Source organism: Theropithecus gelada, chromosome 1, assembly GCF_003255815.1.
Source record: "Theropithecus gelada isolate Dixy chromosome 1, Tgel_1.0, whole genome shotgun sequence".
In the NCBI taxonomy this organism is placed as follows: Eukaryota; Metazoa; Chordata; class Mammalia; order Primates; family Cercopithecidae; genus Theropithecus; species Theropithecus gelada.
In genome coordinates, this window is record NC_037668.1 from 3,139,397 (window position 1) to 3,154,910 (window position 15,514).

Consider the following 15,514-nt stretch of genomic DNA (forward strand, 5'->3'; position numbering starts at 1 on the left):
TAGAACCACCCATTGGAGTGTTGTGGCCAGTACACTAGCAACACTTTGGGCCCACCAGTGTAGCAGGTTCCCATCCCTGAGAGATTGGAGAACAAAGCCAGAGGCTGAGTACCAGCCCCCCAGAGTTAGAGCATGCAGATCAGAAGTGCTGAGCTGAGCCTTCACCCTATAAAACTTTCCAGATATGAATCCAGTCGACTGAACCCACCTCATGTTACAGCCAAATCCCCAAAGGCATCAAAGAAGATAAAAGCAAAAAAAAAAAAAAAAGAAAAGAAAAAACAAAAAACAAAAAAAACCCAAAAAAACACCACACCAAAGTACAGCATCTTCAAAGACTGAGGGATCATCAGCCCACACAGATGAGAAAAAAACCAATGCAAGGACTCCAGCAATTCAAAAAGCCAAAATGTCTTCTTACCTCCAAACAACCATATTAGTTTCCCAGAAATGGTTTTTAACCAGGCTGAAATGGCTGAAATGACAGGAAGAGGATTCAGAATATGGATAGGAACAAAGATCATTGAGAGGAGGAAGTCTAAACTCAATCTAAGGAATCTAAGGAATACAATACAATGATACAGAAGATGAAAGATGAAATAGCTATTTTAAGAAAGAATCAAATTGATCTGATAAAGCTGAAAAATTCATTTCAAGAATCTCATAATACAATGCACGTATTAACAAAAAAATCAACCAAGCTGAGGAAACAGTCTCAGAGCTTGAAGACTAGTTCTCCAAACTAACTCAGTCAGACAAAAATAAAGAAAAAACAATAAGGAAGAACGAACAAAACCTCTGAGAAATATGGGATTATGTGAAGAGATCAATGTATGACTCATTGGCAACCCTGAAAGAGAGGCAGAGAAGACAAGCAAGTTGAAAAACATATTTGAAGACACTATCTATTAAAGTTTTCCCAACCTTGCTAGAGAGAAAAACATTTAAATTCAGGAAATGTAGAGAACTCTTGTGAGATACTATATAAGATGATCATTCCCAAGTCACAAAGTAATCAGATTCTCAAAGGATGAAATGAAAGAAAAAATGTTAAAGGCAGCTAAAGAGAAGGGAGGAGACACCTACAAAGGGAATCCCATCAGCCTAATAGCAGACCTTTTAGCAGAAACCCTATTGAAGGGGTGGCCTGCCCCTCCACACCTGTGGGCGTTTCTCGTTAGGTGGAACGAGAGACTTGAGAAAAGAAATGAGACACAGAGACAAAGTATAGAGAAAGAAAAAGTGGGCCCAGCGGAACGGCGCTCAGCATACAGAGGACCCACGCCGGCACCGGTCTCTGAGTTCCCTAGTATTTATTGATAATTATCTTTACCATCTTAAAGAAAAGGAAGTGGAAGGATAATAGGATCATTGTAGGGAGAAAGTCAGCAGTAAGACACATGAATAAAGATCTCTGTGACATGAATAAGTTTAAGGAAAAGTGCTGTGCCTTGATATGCATATGTAAACATCTCCATCAACCTTTTCAGTGCATAAAGAACAGCATTGCGCTAGCAAGTCCTGTCTTTCACCCTAAGGCGGTTTTCTCCTTTCTCAGTAAACAGAACATACAATTGGGTTTTATACCGAGATGTTCCATTGCCCAGGGATGGGCAGGAGACAGATGCTTTTCTCTATCTCAACTGCCAACAACCGCCAAGAGGCCTTCTTTCCTCTTGTACTAGTCCTCCTCGGCACAGACCCTTCACGGGTGTCAGGGTGGGGGACGATCAGGTCTTTTCCTTCCCACGAGGCCATATTTCAGACCGTCATATGGGGAGAAACCTTGGACAATACCTAGCTTTCCTAGGCAGAGGTCCCTGAGACCTTTGGCAGTGTGCGTATCTCTGGGTACTTGAGATTAAGAGAATGGTGATGACTTTTAACCAGCAAGCTGCCTTCAGGCACTTGTTTAACAAGGCACAGCCTGCACAGCCCAAAATCCTTTAAACCTTGAGTTACCATAGCACATGTCTCTTGCAAGGACAAGGTTGGGGGTAGGGTCATAGATTAACAGTATCTCAAATACAGAACAAAATGGACTCTCTTATGTCTACTTCTTTCTATATAGACACAGTAACAGTCTGATCTTTCTTTTTCCCACACTCTATAAGCCATAAGACATTGGGGGCTATATTTGGCATCTGTAAAGAAAAGAAATTTCAACCAATAATTTCATATCCAGCTAAACTAAACTTCATGAGCAAAGGAGAAATAAGACCACTTTCAGAGAAGCAAATGCTAAGGGAATTCATTACCACTAGTCCTGCCTTACAAGGGGCACTTATAGGAGTGCTAAATATGGAAATCAAAGACTGTTACCAGCCCAACACAAAAACACATTTAAGCACAGAGACCATTAACACTATAAAACAACCACACAAACCAGTCTGCATAACCAGCTAACAACATGACAACAGGATCAAATCTTCACATATCAATATTAACCTTGGAAGTAAACAGATAAAATGCCTCAATTAAAAGGCACAGAGTAGCAAGTTGGATAAAGAAGCAAGACCCAACTGTATGTAGTCTTCAAGAGGACCATCTGACATGCAGTGACACCCACAGACTCAAAGTAAAGAAGTGGAGAAAAATCTATCAAGCAAACAGAAAACAGAAAAAAGTAGGAGTTACTATTCTAATTTCAGGCAAAACAGACTTTAAACCAACAAAGATCAAAAACAACAAAGAGGGTTACATAATGGTAAAGGGTTCAATTCAACAAGAAGACATAGCTATCCTAAATATATATGCACCCAACACAGGAGCGCCCAGATTCATATAGCAAGTTCTTAGAGACCCACAAAGAGACTTAGACAAACACGCAATATTAGTGGGAGACTTCAACACCCCACTGACAGATCATTGAGATAGAAAACTAACAAAGATATTTGGGACCTGAACCTGACACTTGACCAAATGGGCCTAAACAACATCTACAGAACTCTCCACACAAAACCAAAAGAATATACATTTGTCTCATCTGCACATGGCACATACTCTAAAATTAACCACACAGTTGATCATAAAACAACCCTCAGCAAATTTAAAAAGACCAAAATCTTGCCAAACACATTCTCAGACCACAGTGCAATAAAAATAGAAATCAGTATGAAGAAAATCACTCAAAATCACACAACTACATGGAAATTAAACAACCTGCTCCTGAATGACTTTTGGGTAAATTATGAAATTAAAGCGTAAATCAAGTAATGCTTTCAAGCTAATGAGAACAAAGATACACTATACTAGAATCTCTGGGAAACAGCTAAAGCAGTATTAAGAGGAAAGCTTATAGCACTAAATGCCCACATCAAAAAGGGAGAAAGACCACAAATTAACAACCTAACATCATACCTGAAGGAATTAGAAAAACAAGAGTGAAGTAACCCCAAAGCTAGCAGAAGACAAGGAATAACCAAAATCAGAGTTGAACTGAAGGAAATTAAGATGCAAAAAAAACATACAAAAGATCAACAAATCAAAAGGCTGGTTATTTGAAAGGATAAATAAGATTGACAGACTGCTTGTTAGACTGATAAATAAAAAAAGAGAGAAGATACAAATAAACACAATCAGAAATGACAAAAGGGACATTACCAATGACTCCACAGAAATACACAAACTCTCGGAGACTACTATGAACACTTCTATGCACACAAACTAGAAAACCTAGAAGAAATTGATAAATTCTTGGAAACATACACCCTCCCATATTTGAACCAGGAGGCAATTGAATGCCTGGACAGACCAATAAGAGGTTCCAAAATTAAATCAGTAATAAAAATCCTATCAACCAGAAAAAGCACAAGACCAGATGAATTTATGGCCAAATTCTACCAGATGTATAAAGAAGAGCTGGTACCATTCCTACTGAAACCATTCCAAAAAATTCAGGAGGAGGGTCTCCACTCTAACTACTTGTATGAGACCAGCATCATCCTAATACCAAAACCTGGCAGAAACAAAAACCAAAAAAGAAAATTTCAGGCCAATATCCCCAATTAACAGAGACACAAAAATCTTCTACAAAATGCTAGCAAACTGAATGCAACAGAACATCAAAGAGCTAATCCACCTGATTAAATAGGCTTTAACCCTTGGTTGCAAGGTTAGTTCAACATACACAAATCAATAAATGCAATTCATCACATAAATAGAACTGAAAACAAAAACCACAGAATTACCTCAAAAGATACAGAAAAGGCTATTGATAAAATTCAACATCCCTTCATGTTACAAACCCTCAACAAGCTAGGCATTGAAGGGACATACCTAAAAATAATAAGAGCCGTCTATGACAAACCCACAACCAACATCATACTGAACGGGCAAAAGCTGGAAGCATTCCCCTTGAGAACTTCAACAAGACAAGGATGCTCACGTTCATCACTCCTATTCAAATAGTACCGGAAGTCCCAGCCAGAGCCATTAGGCAAGAGAAAAAAATAAAAGCCATCCAAATAGGAAGAGAGGAAGTCTAACTATCCTTTTCTGCCAACAATATGCTTCTATACCTAGAAAACCCCATAGTCTCTGCTCAAAAGCTCCTAGATCTGATAAACAACTTCAGTAAAGTTTCAACATATATAAAACCAATGTACAAAAATCAGTATCATTTATATACATCAACAACTTCCAAGCTGAGAACCAAATCAAGAATGCAACCCTATTCACAAACACCACAAAATGAATAAAGTGCCTAGGAATATAGTTAACCAGGGAGGTGAAAGATCTCTGCAATAAGAATTACAAAACATTGCTCAAAGAAATTAGAGATGACGGAAACAAATGGGAAACATTCCATGCTCATAAACTGGAAGAGTCAATATTGTTAAAATGACCATACTGCCCAAAGCAATTTGCAGATTCTATGCTATTCCTATCGAACTACCTACACTATTTTTCACAGGACTAGAAAAAAACTATTTTAAAATTCATGTGGAGCTAAAAACAAGCCCAAATAGACAAGATAATCCTAAGCAAAAAGCACAAAGCCGGAAGCATCATGTTACCTGACTTTGAACTACACAACAAGGCTATCATAACCAAAACAGCATGGCACTGGTACAAAAACAGACACATAGACCAAGGGAACTGAATAGAGAGCCCAGAAATATTGCTGCACACCTATAACCATCTGATCTTCAACAAAACTGACAAAAACAAGCAATATGGAAAGGACTCCATATCCAATAAATGGTACTGGGCTAACTGGCTATCCATGTGCAGAAGATTGAAACTGGACCCCTTCCTTATACCATATACCAAAATCAACTCAAGATGGATGAAATTTTAAATCTGAAACCTAAAATTTTTAAAACCCTGGGAAATAACCTAAGAAATATCATTCTGGACAAAGGCCCTGGTAAAGACTTCATGATGAAGATGTCAAAAGCAATTGTGACAAAAAAAAATTGATAAATAAGACCTAATTAAACCAAAGAGCTTCTGAACAGAAAGGGAAACTATCAACAGAGTAAACAGACAACCTAGAGCATGGGAGGAAATATCTGTAAACTATGTATCTGACGAAGGTCTAATATTCAAATCTATAAGAAAGTTAAACTAATTAACAAGCAAAAACTAAACAACTCCATTAAAAAGTGAGCAAAGGACATGAATAGACATTTGTCAAAAGAAGTCACACATGTAGCCAACAGGCATATGAAAAAATACCCAGCATCACTAATTATTAGAGTAATGCAAATCAAAACCACAGTGAGATACCATCTCACACCAGTCAAAATGCCTATTATTAAAAAGCCAAAAAATAACAAGTGTTGGCGAGGTTTCAGAGTAAAGAGAATGCTTATACACTGTTGGTGGGAATGTAAATTAGTTTAGCCAGTGTGGAAAACAGTTTGCAAATTTCTCAAAGAACATAAAACAGAACTGCCTTTTGTCGCAGCAATCCCATTACTGGGTACATATCTAAAGAAACATAAATTGTTCTATCATAAAGACACATACATGTGTATGTTCATCATAGCACTCTTTACAATAACAAAGACATGGAATCAATCTAAATGACCATCAATGGATAAAGAAAATGTGGTACATATATGCCATGGAATACTATTCAGTCATAAGAAAGAATGAGATGATGTTCTTTGCAGCAACATGGATGCAGGTAGAAGGCCTTATCCTAAAAAATTTAATGCAGGAACAGAAAACCAAATATCACATATTCTCACTTATACATGGGAGCTCAACACTGAGTACACATGGGCACGAAGAAGGGAACAACAGACACTAGGGCCTACTTGAGGGTGGAGCAGGGAAGGAGGGAGAGGATAAAAAAACTACCTATTGGTCACTACACTTATCACCTGGGTGATGAAATAATCTGTACACCAAAACCGTGTCACACGCAATTTACCTATATAATAAACCTGCAAATGTACATTTGAACCTAAAATGAAAGTTAAGAATGATGTTCTATTGCATTTTCTTCAAAACTTTACTCTTAGAGCCCATAAACAAAATCCAATGTACTACTAGTTAACTTTAATCTCTCGTTTGAAGTTTCCAATCTTATAATTCTCACAAAATCTATACCTCCTAAACTCTAATATCCTTATGTACTTAAATAACTCTGAAATAAACTTGGAAGTTCTATCTGTATTCTCATATTTCAACAGTGATTATCTTCCAATAATAAAACAGTTAGAACTACTCACTTAGAAGGCTTTTGAAAAAGGTCTAAATGGGGACTCATTTCACAATGTCCATAAGAGGTTTTGTCTATTCAGAATATATTTTGGCCAGTACGAACTGCATAATAGTGGAGTACTCATAATTTGTATTCCCACTATTCATCTGGCCAAGTTCAAGTTTCCTAAACTCTCAGGTTCTATTATCATCTATGATGGTGATCAATATACCCTGTATTGAGAAGATCAAGCCATGAGTCTGAGCTTCTGCTAAATGCATTTTCTAAACTAGTTTGTTCAAAGTTTTTGAGCATTCTTTTGGGTTATTCAATAACATGGAGTTCCCTGACATTGTCTTATTCTCCAGTTGTTTTTGTTCTTGTCCCTGCAAATGAATTCTAAATATTTGATAGTCAGAAACAGAATTAATTCTCAATAAAATCTTATAGGTATGGGTATAAGTGGGCATGTTGTTCTCTACCAAACCCCTAATCCCAGGAAACAGCCACCTCTAGTTGTCTGGCACTTTGAACAACTCTTCCCAGTGAAATGATGGAAAGAGGCACATTTAAGGAAAAATGTTCTCCATTAAAATGGTCATCTATTCTGCTGTGAACAATTTGTCTTGAGATAGTCTTCCTGATATTCCTAAGATTCCCCCTTATTTATCACTTCTGCCTCTGCAGACGTTCAGTCTACCTATCTGTTTTTTCCCCTTACTCTCTCTGCCTGTCCCAAAATTCTGGTTCCCCTAACTTTCAGGCCTCACATTACCTGAAACTATTGAAATATTTATAGAACACCTCTTACGTGCCAGACCCAATACCAGGCACTAAAAATAAAGTCATGAGCAAGATCACCTAACATATACAGAGTAACACAGAACCTACAGAGCTTTGAGTCTAGTGGGGAAAAACAATGAAAAACAAGGAATGACAGAGGGTGGAGGGATGCCTGTGGGCAATGGGAGCAGAGAACAGGAGTAACTGGCCCTGCCTGGAGGGCTTTCTAGTGCTATGATGGAGGATGAGTAAGGAATTCGGTGAACAGGTGAGAGGATATTCTAGAGAGAACATGTGGGACAGAACTAGATTGATTTGTTTAAGCAACTCAAAGGAATTCCACGTCCAGTGTTATCCAGTGTGAGGAGATCTCCCGGGTGGGGCCAGGGAAGAAATAGCCAGCTGAGAGTTTTAAGCTGGGGAGTCATGTGATTAAATTTGCATTTTAGAAGGCTCTCCTCCCTTCTTCCTGAGGACGGAGTGAAGAAACGTCCAAGCTGGTCTTGAAGGAGACTGGCATCCTGTAACACAGGTAAGAGATAAGGACTAATGTAACGTCTATGGGGTTGGAAACAGGTGGTCTGGTTTGAGAAATATTTAGGTAAAAGCATAGTTGACAGGACTTGGTGGTTGATAATAGGTGGTGGTGTGGGAGACAGAGTAGCTTAAGAAGATACCTGGTTTCTCATGAACGTGGCTGAAAGGCCAGTCAGGTCTTTCCTAGATGGTGGACATGGTGGGAGGAGCAGGCTTGAGTGTGGGGATGCCAAGTTCATCAAACTGAATTTGGATATTGGATTTGAGGTGCCTGGGAGAGAGTGGAGCTCAAATGAGAGATCATGGCATCCATATAGATTTGTGAATCTTTGGAACAGACAGAGTAATTAGAGTCATCAGAATGGGTGAGATAACTAGGAAAATATGAGTTCAGCCAGAAGCCTCTTCTCAGCCCCACCACTTCAGGCATCTGTCAGCATGCCCTGAGTGACGGGCAGTGATTCCAGCTGAGGAGCAGAAAGTTTTTAATAGCATTCCCTAAAGTGTAGTCACACTGAAAAAATTGTTCCCTAAGAGAAACCACACACACACACACACACACACACACAGAAACCACACACACACACACACACACACACACACACACAGAAACCGCACACACACACACACACACACACACGGAGTTGATGCTCAGATAAGTTTGGGGAAATCTGTATATTATTTCCCCTGCTTAAAGAATATTAAGGACTGACAAGCTCTGCAGTAAATACCTTTTTACCATCATTTAACTCAGTTTTCTCCACAAGACAGCCCTGGCTGGAGATTACTCTGGATCTGAATGTCTCAGGATGAAGGAAGCGGGAGACAGCTAGCTTTCCCAGAGCCATGCTTCCAAGTCAGCATCACAAAGAGTGTCATCTATCTGTTCATTTATAAGATGAAAACACTGGGGCTCAGTGATTGCTTCCAGGTTTCACAGTTAGCTAGTGACGTATTTGGGTTGTCACCTACTCCTTTGACCCAGTCTAAGAAAATTCCAGTGATGCAGCATAGTGAAAGTAGAAACACATTTTTCAAAATACATTGATCACAGTGTTTCTCAAAAGGCATTCTCCGTGACCTGGAATTTGAATCCTAGCTCTGACATGTCTTAGTTGTATGAGCTTGGGCAAATTTTCTAACCTCTTTGAGCCCCTGTTTTCTTGTATATAAATAAGGATGTAACAGTAACTAGTAGGATTATTATTAGATGCTACCATTAATAAACTGAGGCTGACAGATTGAGACTTGCTCAAGATCTCACGGCTAAAAGAGATAAAGCTGGAACTGAAACTCAGATCTTTGGCTCCAAATGTGGTGTTTCCTGTACTAACCAAATCATTTCTACCAGTGCCCCTGGGATTATGCCTGGGGGACTCACCTTAAGACAATCTTGCTCTTGAGACAGAGAAGTCTGCAAATGGTGTCCAATTAACTGAAGTCTAGAGACTGGCTGAAGCCAGACAGGCAGTGTGAGGAGGGAGCAGAGAATCTTCAGAAAGACATTCCGAAGTCTCAGGCCTAGAAAATGTTTAGAAATATTGTTTCTTGTGTTCCCCTCCAGTCTGTCTACCTGAATAGGAAACTGGTGGTGGGGCCAGGCATGCTTATTTTTGAACAAATAAACAGTTAATTCTGAGATGCCACCTTGATTGAGAAGCACTGTCCTTTTCTAAGCAAAAATCATCGCCAAAATTACCCTAGAATCCACCACTGCTCAGAGATCTGTGCCTGAACCAACTTGGTTATGAAGTTTTCCTTTGTTTCACGAAACTAGTTTAGGGTGGGCTGTGGGAGGAAGTTTCTAAAAAGCCACTGGGGAAGGACTGAGTCTCTGAGGCGAGAGAGGGCGGACTCAGCCTCACTTCCTCCTTCTTCTCATCTGGGCTTCCTGTCGTCACAGCACGATCATATTTTTTCGCCCTTTACTTCTCCTTTTACACAAATAGCCCCGGATACCCGTGTTACCAGCCTTGTCTCAGCCACCTCAAGGATAATCACTAAATTCTGCCTAAAGGACTGAGGAACGGTGTCTGGAAAAGGTAAGGTTGATGACATTTTAACCTGGTTTGCTGTCTAATGTGGGGTAGGGCGTATTCTTAGGGGTCTCCACATACCTCGTTAGTAACCATAAAATCTCCTGCAACTTCTCTTCGCAAATATTTAGTGCACAAAGTAAGACAGATTAGCAAGATACTAGTAACATCCCCAAAGGCAATCAGGCCAGAAATGCTTTTACTTAATCAGGTTCCCGGTATCTAAATCTCTGAGTTGAGGCATTCACACGCCTTAATTGCTACAGAGCTTGAATTACTCTGTGTAGTAATTCCTGATGCCTGGAGCTTTCTCTGCGAGATGACAATGGGGAGATTTCCTATGTGCTCTGGTTTTCAGAAAATTGGCCTTGTGATTTTAAAGTGAGGAAAGAACCCACAGCCAGAGCTGTCTTTAGAAAGACAGCTAGAAGACACAGTTCTTTTTCATTTGAGAAATTTTCTAAAGTTAAGTTAGTGACTCTTCAAAGCCACTAAATAGAAAGGTGGCTAAAAATCAAAACACCAGGATGTGCTCAGTAACTGTATTTTAAAAGGTGAAAGTTAGACACCTCTAAAGGACGTGTAGATTGTTGGCTTTTAAGGAGCAGGAAGCGCATTGTGATCCTCAGCATTTCTCCAGATTATCCTTGGTGTACAAAACGTGACCACTGATGCACGTATAAATGCAATCCCCAAAACTTGATACTGCAGTAATTTCCAATCATGTGCTGTAACTAATGACTGAGGTTGCATGAACTCAGCAAAGTGACAGCAGAGCTTTGGTCCTGACTCTCTGTGACCACCATAGGAAACTCTATATAAGAGCTTTCTTCTTCCAAGACCTGTGAGAATTTCACTTGATTACGCCCTGGAGCAGAAAGGAGAAAGTTCTCTTTGACTACACCCACCCATCTAAGAATGAGGGTTGGGAACAGGGCAGAGGGCTCTAGATTTCCAAGAGGGGTGGGGACAGGGGAGAGGGTTCTAGATTCCCAAAACACCTCAGAGCTTATTGAGCCTTGAATTAAAAAATAAAAAGCAGTCGTCTAAAACACTTTTAGAAGACACTAAAAGTGGCTTTTAGAAGAAAAAACACTTAATAATCAAGTGTTAGGTGCCTCCTGAGGCCAGGCACTGTGCTTTGGGAATTGTGGGGGAGGGAGATGAAAAGGTAGAAGGAGAATATTTATCTAGCAAACAGTCCTACTCTTAAGGAACTCCCATGGGAGATAAGAGATATCATACTATGCATGTGCTTTGGAAGAAAGCTGAGAAAAAGCAGACTCCTAGCTGCTGGATAAACAAAGAGGTTTTGCTTTCTCAATCTTGAGGAGAATCTGTACTATTTTGAAATTGTGGTTGAATGGGAGCAAAGACTGAACTGAAACATTATTTCCTGTGGTGTTTCCTGTGTGGGTCAGTTAAGAACATTTAACTTTTAAATGAAAAGATTGGGTACTTTTACATTCATGAGGAATGATTCCGAGTCCATGCCTTCACAGCTATGGTTACCACCACCTAAGTGACCTCACCTTTGTTCACTGACAAGAGGCACAAACTGGAAAGGATGAAGTCTGTCAGTCCTTCCTTTTTTATGCCCTCTGATTGACCCCTGACTGCTACAGAGGCCCTTGGACTGCGGTTCTCCTTTCCCACTCCTACCCCATGGCCAGATATGGCACTTGGTGCTGGAGATACAGGATAACAGAGAAGATTATCATCTGAAAGGAGTTGTACAGTTTATTGTGGACTACAATCACAGCAATATACAAATACAGTGCAATGTGCTCTTTTCTATAATAGATGGAGAATGTGCACAAACTGTAGGAGGAGTTAGGAGTGTGCCAAAGAATCCCTGGAGAGGTGACTGGTGGGTTCACTTTCACAGAAGTATGGGTTTGCTATGGAGACATTCTAGACCAAGGGTGCTGTATATTCAAATTCAAAGAAGTGTGTACCTCCAGGCATGTTAGAAATGAGAGCGAGCAAGTGAGACTGCAGTGTAACACACCATGCTTACAGAGTCACATGAAGTGGAAAGTCCTTTCTCCTACTTGGCACCAGAAAGTGGAGGGCAAGATCGCTGACCAGGCAGGTCCTAGGTCCAGCTCTGGGTGGGGCTATGCCCACCATGTTCACACGACAGAATTGATGGGATGTGGGGTTGAAATGAGGGAGAAGAGGCAGGTTTTTCCCTCCTCAACCTAGATTTTCACTTAGAGCAGAAGGAAGGGTGGAGCTTCTTGTGAGGTTACAGCCATTGTTTTCAGCTTAGCTTCTGTTCCAGGAAGTACTGCACTGATTCAGTTATAGTGGTTTGTTTTGCGTTCCTAGATTAGTCAGCCCAGGGCACTTCTTATACTGAGCAAGCATCCACTATGTGTAAATCACCCTGGGCCCTAGAGACTGGGCACCTGTCGTCAGGAAGCTCCCAGGACCCATCTGCCACTGCAGGTGCAGGGCACTGAAGCAAAGTAACTCAGAGAAACCAGACAGCTGTGCAGAGCAGGACAGCATGGCTGCTGGGGCAGAGGAGGGAAGGATTGAGGTGGAGGTTGGGTGGCCAGTTTGGGAAGGCTGACTGGAGGTAGGTTCTGGAAAAGAGAAAGACATGCATTTGCAAAGTCAGTGAATGACCACTCAGAGTAAAGGCCAGGAATCTCTATGCTGAGAGTTAGAGGTGAGTGCTCTCTCTTCATTATCCATTTCATAAGCACACAGCAGAATTTCTTTTTTTTTAAAATTATACTTTAAGTTCTAGGGTACATGTGCACAATGTGCAGGTTTGTTACATATGTATACATGTGCCATGTTGGTGTGCTACACCCATTAACTCGTCATTTACATTAGGTATATCTCCTAATGCTATCCCTCCCCGCTCCTGCCTCCCCATGACAGGCCCCTGTGTGTCATGTTCCTCTTCCTTTGTCCAAGTGTTCTCATTGTTCAGCTCCCACCTATGAGTGAGAATATGCAGTGTTTGGTTTTCTGTCCTTGTGATAGTTTGCTGAGAATGGTGGTTTCCAGCTTCATCCATGTCCCTACAAAGGACATGAACTCATCCTTTTTTATGGCTGCATATATTACATGGTGTATGTGTGCCACATTGTCTTAATCCAGTCTATCATTGATGGACATTTGGGTTGGTTCCAAGTCTTTGCTATTGTGAATAGTGCTGCAATAAACATATGTGTGCATGTGTCTTTATAGCAGCATGATTTATACTCCTTTGGGTATATACCCAGTAATGGGATGGCTGGGTCAAATGATATTTCTAATTCTAGATCCTTGAGGAATCGCCACACTGTCTTCCACAATGGTTGAACTAGTTTACAGTCCCACTAACAGTGTAAAAGTGTTCCTATTTCTCCACATCCTCTCCAGCACCTGTTGTTTCCTGACTTTTTAATGATTACCATTCTAACTGGTGTGAGATGGTATCTCATTGTGGTTTTGATTTGCATTTCTCTGATGGCCAGTGATGATGAGCATTTTTTCATGTGTCTGTTGCCTGTATGCATGTCTTCTTTTGATAAACGTCTGTTCATATCCTTTGCCCACTTTTTGATGGGGTCATTTTTTTTTCTTGTAAATTTGTTTGAGTTCTTTGTAGATTCTGGATATTAGCCCTTTGTCAGATGAGTAGATTGCAAAAATTTTCTCCCATTCCGTAGGTTGCCTGTTCACTCTGATGGTAGTTTCTTTTGCTGTGCAGAAGCTCTTTAGTTTAATTAGATCCCATTTGTCTATTTTGGCTTTTGTTGCCATTGCTTTTGGTGTTTTAGACATGAGGTCCTTGCCCATGCCTATGTGGTATTGCCTAGGTTTTCTTCTAGGGTTTTTATGATTTTAGGGCTAACATTTAAGTCTTTAATCCATCTTGAATTAATTTTTGTATAAGGTGTAAGGAAGGGATCCAGTTTCAGCTTTCTACATATGGCTAGCCAGTTTTCCCAGCACCATTTATTAAATAGGCAGTCCTTTCCCCATTTCTTGTTTTTGTCAGGTTTGTCAAAGATCAGATGGTTGTAGATGTGTGGTATTATTTCTGAGGACTCTGTTCTGTTCCATTGGTGTATATCTCTGTTTTGGTACCAGTACCATGCTGTTTTGGTTACTGTAGCCTTGTAGTATAGTTTGAAGTCAGGTAGTGTGATGCCCCCAGCTTTGTTCTTTTGGCTTAGGATTGTCTTGGCAATATGGGCTCCTTTTTGGTTCCATATGAACTTTAAAGTAGTTTTTTCCAATTCTGTAAAGAAAGTCATTGGTAGCTTGATGGGGATGGCATTGAATCTATAAATTACCTTGGACAGTATGGCCATTTTCATGATATTGATTCTTCCTATCCATGAGCATGGAATGTTCTTCCATTTGTTTGTGCCTCTTTTATTTCACTGAGCAGTGGTTTGTAGTTCTCCTTGAAGAGGTCCTTCACATCCCTTGTAAGTTGGATTCCTAGGTATTTTATTCTCTTTGAAGCAATTAAGAATGGGAGTTCACTCATGATTTGGTTCTCTGTTTGTCTGTTATTGGTGTAGAGGACTGCTTGTGATTTTTACACATTGATTTTGTATCCTGAGACTTTGCTGAAGTTGCTTATCAGCTTAAGGAGATTTGGGGCTGAGACGATGGGGTTTTCTAAATATACGATCATGTCATCTGCAAACAGGACAATTTGACTTCCTCTTCTCCTAATTGAATACACTTTATTTCTTTCTCCTGCCTGATTGCCCTGGCCAGAACTTCCAACACTATGTTGAATAGGAGTGGTGAGAGAGGGCATCACTGTCTTGTGCCAGTTTTCAAAGGGAATGCTTCCAGTTTTTGCCCATTCATTATGATATTGGCTGTGGGTTTGTCATAAATAGCTCTTATTATTTTGAGATACATTCCATCAATACCGAATTTATTGAGAGTTTTTAGCATGAGGGCTGTTGAATTTTGTCAAAGGCCTTTTCTGCATCTATTGAGATAATCATGTGGTTTTTGTCTTTGGTTCTGTTTATATGTTGGATTACGTTTATTGATTTGCATATGTTGAACCAGCCTTGCATCCCAGGGAGTAAGCCTACTTGATCATGGTGGATAAGCTTTTTGATGTGCTGCTGGATTCGGTTTGCCAGTATTTTATTGAGGATTTTTGCATCGATGTTCATCAGGGATATTGGTCTAAAATTCTCTTTTTTTGTTGTGTCTCTGCCAGGCTTTGGAATCAGGATGATGTTGGCCTCATAAAATAAGTTAGGGAGGATTCCCTCTTTTTCTGTTGATTGGAATAGTTTCAGAAGGAATGGTACCAGCTCCTCCTTGTAACTCTGGTAGAATTCGGCTGTGAATCCGTCTGGTCCTGGACTTTTTTTGGTTGGTAGGCTATTAATTATTTCCTCAGTTTCAGAGGCGGTTATTGATCTATTCAGGGATTCAACTTCTTCCTGATTTAGTCTTGGGAGGGTATATGTGTCCAGGAATTTATCCATTTCTTCTAGAATTTCTAGTTTAT

At 40.1% G+C, this 15,514-nt stretch overlaps 1 protein-coding gene across 3 annotated transcripts in view; it reads left to right on the forward strand.

The window, feature by feature from the left end:
• The first annotated feature begins 7,900 nt into the window (after nucleotides 1-7,900).
• Nucleotides 7,901-15,514, forward strand: part of CD53 (CD53 molecule) — a 29,304-nt gene continuing 21,690 nt past the window's right edge. For 2 of the 3 annotated variants that reach the window (XM_025389300.1, XM_025389310.1), the window contains exon 1: nucleotides 9,325-10,020. The gene's annotated coding sequence lies outside the window, so the exon portion shown is untranslated. Of the gene's footprint in view, nucleotides 7,974-9,324; nucleotides 10,021-15,514 lie in introns of those variants that run through there. The other variant, XM_025389306.1, reaches the window with a different exon arrangement.